Source organism: Simochromis diagramma, unplaced genomic scaffold (assembly GCF_900408965.1).
Source record: "Simochromis diagramma unplaced genomic scaffold, fSimDia1.1 OVJJ01000304.1, whole genome shotgun sequence".
NCBI classification, from domain to species: domain Eukaryota; kingdom Metazoa; phylum Chordata; class Actinopteri; order Cichliformes; family Cichlidae; genus Simochromis; species Simochromis diagramma.
Genome location: NW_024387030.1, coordinates 1404839 through 1410905, shown reverse-complemented (window position 1 = coordinate 1410905; position 6067 = coordinate 1404839).

The following is a 6067-nucleotide window of genomic DNA, read 5'->3' as shown; positions in this document are numbered from 1 at the left end:
TTAGGTTTTTGATTATCATGACTCTCTGATGATGATGATGATGATGATTCGATTTTGCCGAGAATTCATCAGCGTGCCACACGTCAAACAGTGCATGAAGCATTATTTTAAAACCACTTTCTAACTGGCTCTGCCCAGAGGAAAAGCTTTCCTGCTCGCACTAATCTTTTCTTTGTCTCATCAAAACTTAATCACTTCAGCTTTTGTTTTTTTGTTTTTATTAGATAACTGAATTTTGATCAGTTTTCCCATCTCAAGGTTAGAAGCAAAAGCATAAATGCATTTAAGACAAATCATCCGGTTTGCTCTTAGATTCATATTAGAAACAAACACCGGACAAAGGCATTCTTTTTTGTTCCCAGGCTTCTCAGTTGTTTCCCTCGACATGAAGCCTGCAGGATTTTGATCTCAGTATTGTCCAATTTTTATAAAGTACGCTACTGTGCAGAAATCTTGAGCCATGTTTTGGAAGGAAAAACGGAAATACGTGCAGCGATTAATTGAAATATGGGGATGCGTATATAGATGCACAGGATAAAAAGCAAAATAGAATTTGTACAACAAGCTTAAAGGCTGGATTTGGTATCACCACTCTTATTCTTCAACATAGCTGCTGAAGAAAGTTTAGGCTGCCATCTTGCCAATCGCTTATGCAGCCTTCACAGATGGATATTTAGTCCACTTCTTGTGTAAATTTGACATACCACAGCCTCTTCTTCCCATTTCCCTTCCTTAACAATGGCTTTTTGACAGCCACTCTTCCACTGAGACTGTTTCTGATAAGGCTTCAGTGAACACTAGATGGATCAGCTGAAGGGCCAGATGCATCTCTCAGGTCCTGTGTCAGGTCTTTGCTGAAATGTTTCCCTATTTTTCCAAGGACATGACTTTCACTGTTCAGCTGCTGTACATTTTCCGCTAATAGATAGTCCACTACATACACACCAATGCCTTTTAGCAAAAGTCTAAATTACCTCCAGCTAGAATCTGTAAACTGGAAGCAGATGACTGGTCATTTGCAGAAAAAAATGCATAAAACTAACATGAATTCCAAGATCTTCATAGAATTTACAAAAAAATCAAAGCATTGAAAAACTCCACAATGCATGAAATTGTACCTCAGCCTGGCTACACGATCCATATAAAATCAGTCAAATCTGAAGTGTTGCCACCTGAGACCCTTCGCTCAAAAGACGTGAGAATTTGGAAAAGGCTGAAAGTCGAACATGTTAACACCAAGCTTTTCCTCAATTTCACAGCTGAAAGCGACAAGTCTTACAAAACAACTGTATTAGAAATAGAAGTGATTGCATCAAAACTAGGTTAGGAGCCTGGTGTCAAAATGCAAGTAAAAATGAAACCTTTTATGTGCGATAGCGAGCCTTCTACCTGTCCCACGTGGTGAAATGACCCTTGAAAGCTTCCCTGGGAAGGTGGCTCAGGTGGGAGGCACTGATTGGCATTTCATGGAATGACCCTGTGATGTTTCAGCCTCAGTTTTTGTGACTGGTAAGGTATTACCAAAGCTTCGAACACACAAACCTGGAGTTGTTAAACTATGACTGTAAATGGTAAATGGCCTGTATTTGTATAGCGCTTTACTAGTTCCCTAAGGACCCCAAAGCACTTTACACATCCAGTCATCCACCCATTCACACACTGGTGATGGCAAGCTACACTGTAGCCACAGCCACCCTGGGGCGCACTGACAGAGGCGAGGCTGCCGAACACTGGCTCCACCGGGCCCTCTGACCACCACCAGTAGGCAACGGGTGAAGTGTCTTGCCCAAGGACACAACGACCAAGACTTCCAATTACAAGGCGAACTCCCAACTCTTGAGCAACGATCGCCCGACTGTCTCAGTAGCATTTTCAAAAGTCTCTGATTATGGAGTCCTGAAACCCCAGAGTAGTGTTAATATGCACATACGTGAAAAGTATACATTTTAAAATGAAAACAATGACTAATGTGGACATTTCCTCAGAGCCTCTGACCTACAGTGTCTTTGGGAAGACGTGGCGTAAAAAAAAAAAAAAAGGCACAAAAAACAACATGGAAATCCACACGGAAAGGCCCTGAACAACCAGCAGGCTCAAACCCATGACCTTCAAACTATGACCTCCAAAAAAAGGCCAACAACAGTTCCCATTTTACACCATTTTATTCTATTCATATTTACAGTAGATGGTGCTTCATAAAAAAAAAAAAAAGTCTTCCTGCAGTAAAGCTTAAAACAAGGGCTATTAAATGTGATGTCCAGTATGTACTTGCAGATAAGCGTTATCACTTTAGAGCCTGTAGTTTGACTGCAGTAGCTGTAAATGGCATTGGCACAAGAAAAAGTGTTGACTGAGTAGTATTGGTAAAAGCTGGCAGTAATGGGCTGGAGAGCAGAGGCCAATTAAAAACAGTCAGCAGTCTGCGGACCACAGATTTAAATCTCTAGTTAGTGCTATAAACCGTCACCAATCTGCACAGCGCCTTCAAAGTGGCTCATTCACACACTTCGAAGTGTATTAACTAATAAATTTCATCTCTTCATCGTTTCAAAAGCTTAAATTAAGGGTAAATTCATAGCTATGAAGTATTTGTTACTAATGAGGCAGGAAATGTTCTCTATTATGAAGCAGGACAGCACAAAAAAGTGATTTTACCCACTATTAGTTACTAGAAACAGTCCCATCTATTCTTCTGGTTAGATTACTCATAATCTGGTATTTTTTATTTGAAAAAAGGCATTTATGGCACAGCAACTATCGAACAAGCAGGTTCTGTTTGTCAGAAGCATCGATGCATGAAAAAAAAAACACCTTTGCAGAATATTAATAAGTTGTTAACCGTTTATCACTCAGCATTTTAATATCTTCTGACTTTATTAGATGTTTATTTTTTATCTTTATTGATACCTTCCATCGGCTCTAAACAGCCTGCTTATACGGTACATTTGAATGTTATTAATTCACCCCGGCGTTCACCAATCTGTTAGCTGTCCGCGGTGGAAATACACTGTTCACGAATGAATACAGTCAGCAGTATATTTTAAAATGATCCACATTATGGATGATGCACCAAACATTAGAGTGGTAATGTATGGAAATTTCAGGTCTTTAAAATAATGGATTAGATATCTGATTTTTACTCTGATTGCACAGCCTGTGGGGTAGCAGAATGATTGCAGTTTCCTTGATTTATGCACTAACCACTGGCCTCAGCCATTTAAGCTTAGTGATGAAGCCTCCCGTCTGACTTGTATGGGGATAAGATTTGTTCGAGATTCACGGTCCTGAGTTTGCACAGAACTGTGGTTATGCAAAGAGAAGGACTGTTGTATCTGTAGCCTCTTTGTTGGTTGAATTCTCACCAGTGATGACACCAGGTGTACGTCGACTTCTGTTTGGTTAAAAACCAAAGCCACAGCGGAGTGTACCATTGACAGAAACAAGTCAAGTGTGGGGAGACCCCAACATTGCTGAAGCAGTGTGGGATCATCTTGAAAGAAAACGAAACAAAAGGCAGAACATTCAAAACAGAGGTTTGGAACGTCCTTCAAGAAGCCTGCAGAACTATTCTTGAAGATTCCTTAAAGTAATTACTAGAAAGTTGCCCAAAAGACTTCAGGCTGTGTTAAAAGTTAAAGGTGGTCATCCCAAACATTGACTTGTTTCCTTGAATACTGCATGTTTGGATACATTTCAATAAAATAAGTGCACTATTTCCCATTTTCCTAGCAAAAACTAAAGAAAAGCAGGGTGGCTCAAGGCTGTATATCCTTATTTGTATCTCCTGTTCAAAAAAGGCTAAGCTAAAGAGACAATAACAGAAACATGAACAACAGTAGCCCACATTACCAGTGGTTTCACATATTTTTGACTCTTCCCTCTTGTGGTAACATGTAGACGTGGGTCTGCAAAGCTCAAACTCAATGCCATCAGTCCGCTGGTGGTCAAATTTTCAGACTATGGATTTTTGTCTCTCTCACTAACATTTAATAAGCGAGGGCAGAGACTCCACTTTGACTCGGCAGGTCTACATTACTTATTTTGCTACATATAAGTGGTGGATAGATTTTACTGCTCTTGAGACCCTTACATAACACAAAGGTATGAAAAAAAGACAGTCTTTCAACTAAAAAGTCATCAACAGACTATACAAACAGTATAAAAGAAATATCTTAAATGTGTTCACTGTGTTAATACAAAAGCTGTGCGATGGCTCGATAAAGAAACCAGACTTCTTTGGGAGTACAGGAGAACTGAAAATGGAGGAACAAAAGGGCAAGACAAGTCTCCACAGACAATTCATGAGAAAATGAAATGGTGCTTATAAAGATGCCAGGCTGGTTTTCACTGACATTCAGTCTGACCTTAGTTCCAACAAATGCTGTAACTTAAGAATTTTGCTTCGAGATAACAGACTCTTTTACAAGCTGCCATGAGCTCTTACATCAGGCAGACAAAGACGCCAAACGGCACAGACAGTTTGGACTCTCTGTTCTGAATTTTCTTTCAATAATATGTTAATATTTTAAAGTCGCAATTAATATTATCACAAAGCAAAAAGGTCAACAACATGTCCTGGAAACAAACTCCACAGATGGCTGCAAGATGACATGCGACATTTCTATCCAGTACATCACACACATCTTAATTACATACACAAGTGTCAGAAACGGGTTTGATTTAAATTCTGAACAAGAAAGTAAAAAGTAAAACGTGTCCTGTAAAACAGATTCCTGCTATTCTCGCCCACTACAGCAAAATAAAATTGGACCTGTGTGAATAGTCGTTTAAAAAAAACGTCAGACTGAACTCAAGTACTAGAAATTAAGGCATTGCCAGAAGTAACGTGCCAAAGAGGCTAGGGCCAATCTGCATCTCTTACATGCTGGAAGCACAGCGATGGGTCACTTCATTAGATACATCTTGCTAATAGTGAGTCAGACCTTGAAGCATTGACACAAATCATGATGGATCCATGCTTTCATTTACAACAAATTCTGACCCCCTCATCCCGATGTTGTAGAAGTAAAGACTCCGTTCGTCCAATTTTGGTGAAACTGTGTGAACTGTAGCCTCAGTTTCCTTGTCCGAGCTGACAGGACTGGCACCCTGTGTGGTTTTCCGGAAAAAGAAATTAGCTGAGCATTTACTTCAAGAAGTTGCACAAAAAGACAGCTGGCAAAGACCAACAGCACTCTGATTTACCACAGCTCAGCCAATCTGGAGCGCAGCCTTTATTTTCCTTTATGTGACAGTAGACAGATGTAGAGAGAGACAAAACATGAGATAAAGCGTGAACAAAGCTCCTAATCTGGGATTCAACTAGGCAGCCATGTGATTTGTGCCTGCCGTTGTGATTTCCTGCACACAGAGAGGTGTTAATCTAATTTTTAGCATCATATTTGAATTCTTGAACACTAAACTGTAAATCCTTTAAAGCTCCTGTAGTAATCTGTTGTTGTCTTGAAGCTACCCTTTCAGCTTCATTCCTTGCATTTTAACCAATCGCTTGTCTGACTGGCTGCAGGTGGGTGGGGTTTATGCGTCTGCAATGACCACACCAGGAATATGCACACTTATTGATATCATACAGAGCCAAGGGTAGAAAACACTTTTCTGAAACTGAGTGTTGAGAGCAGTGTGAAGACTGAGCTTTTGCTCTCAGGGATTACTTGGGAGAATGTTGACCTCGCTGTTTGAAACTTTCTCCATGTTTGACACAAGGACAGAGCTGCTGTTCTCCAAAAAGCCTCAAGCATTGCAGTAATCAGCATGAAAAGCAGCGTGGCATGCATGAAAAAGAGGAAACACCAGGATATAATGAGGTCAGTAGACAGGAGAGATATGAGACTAAGATCCATGGATTTGAGGCTAGCACTATGCACTTTCTGCTTAATTCTAAGTGTTTCTACGACTACATTAATGGTTGGGTGATTAATATAAAATAATAATAAAAATAAATTGTGTCAAATCATTACCACTCATTGGTAAAGTAGCTGTGTAATAACATGGATTATGTACAGAGAGCTGGTCATTATTGCACGTAAGACAGCCGACGGGGTGCACG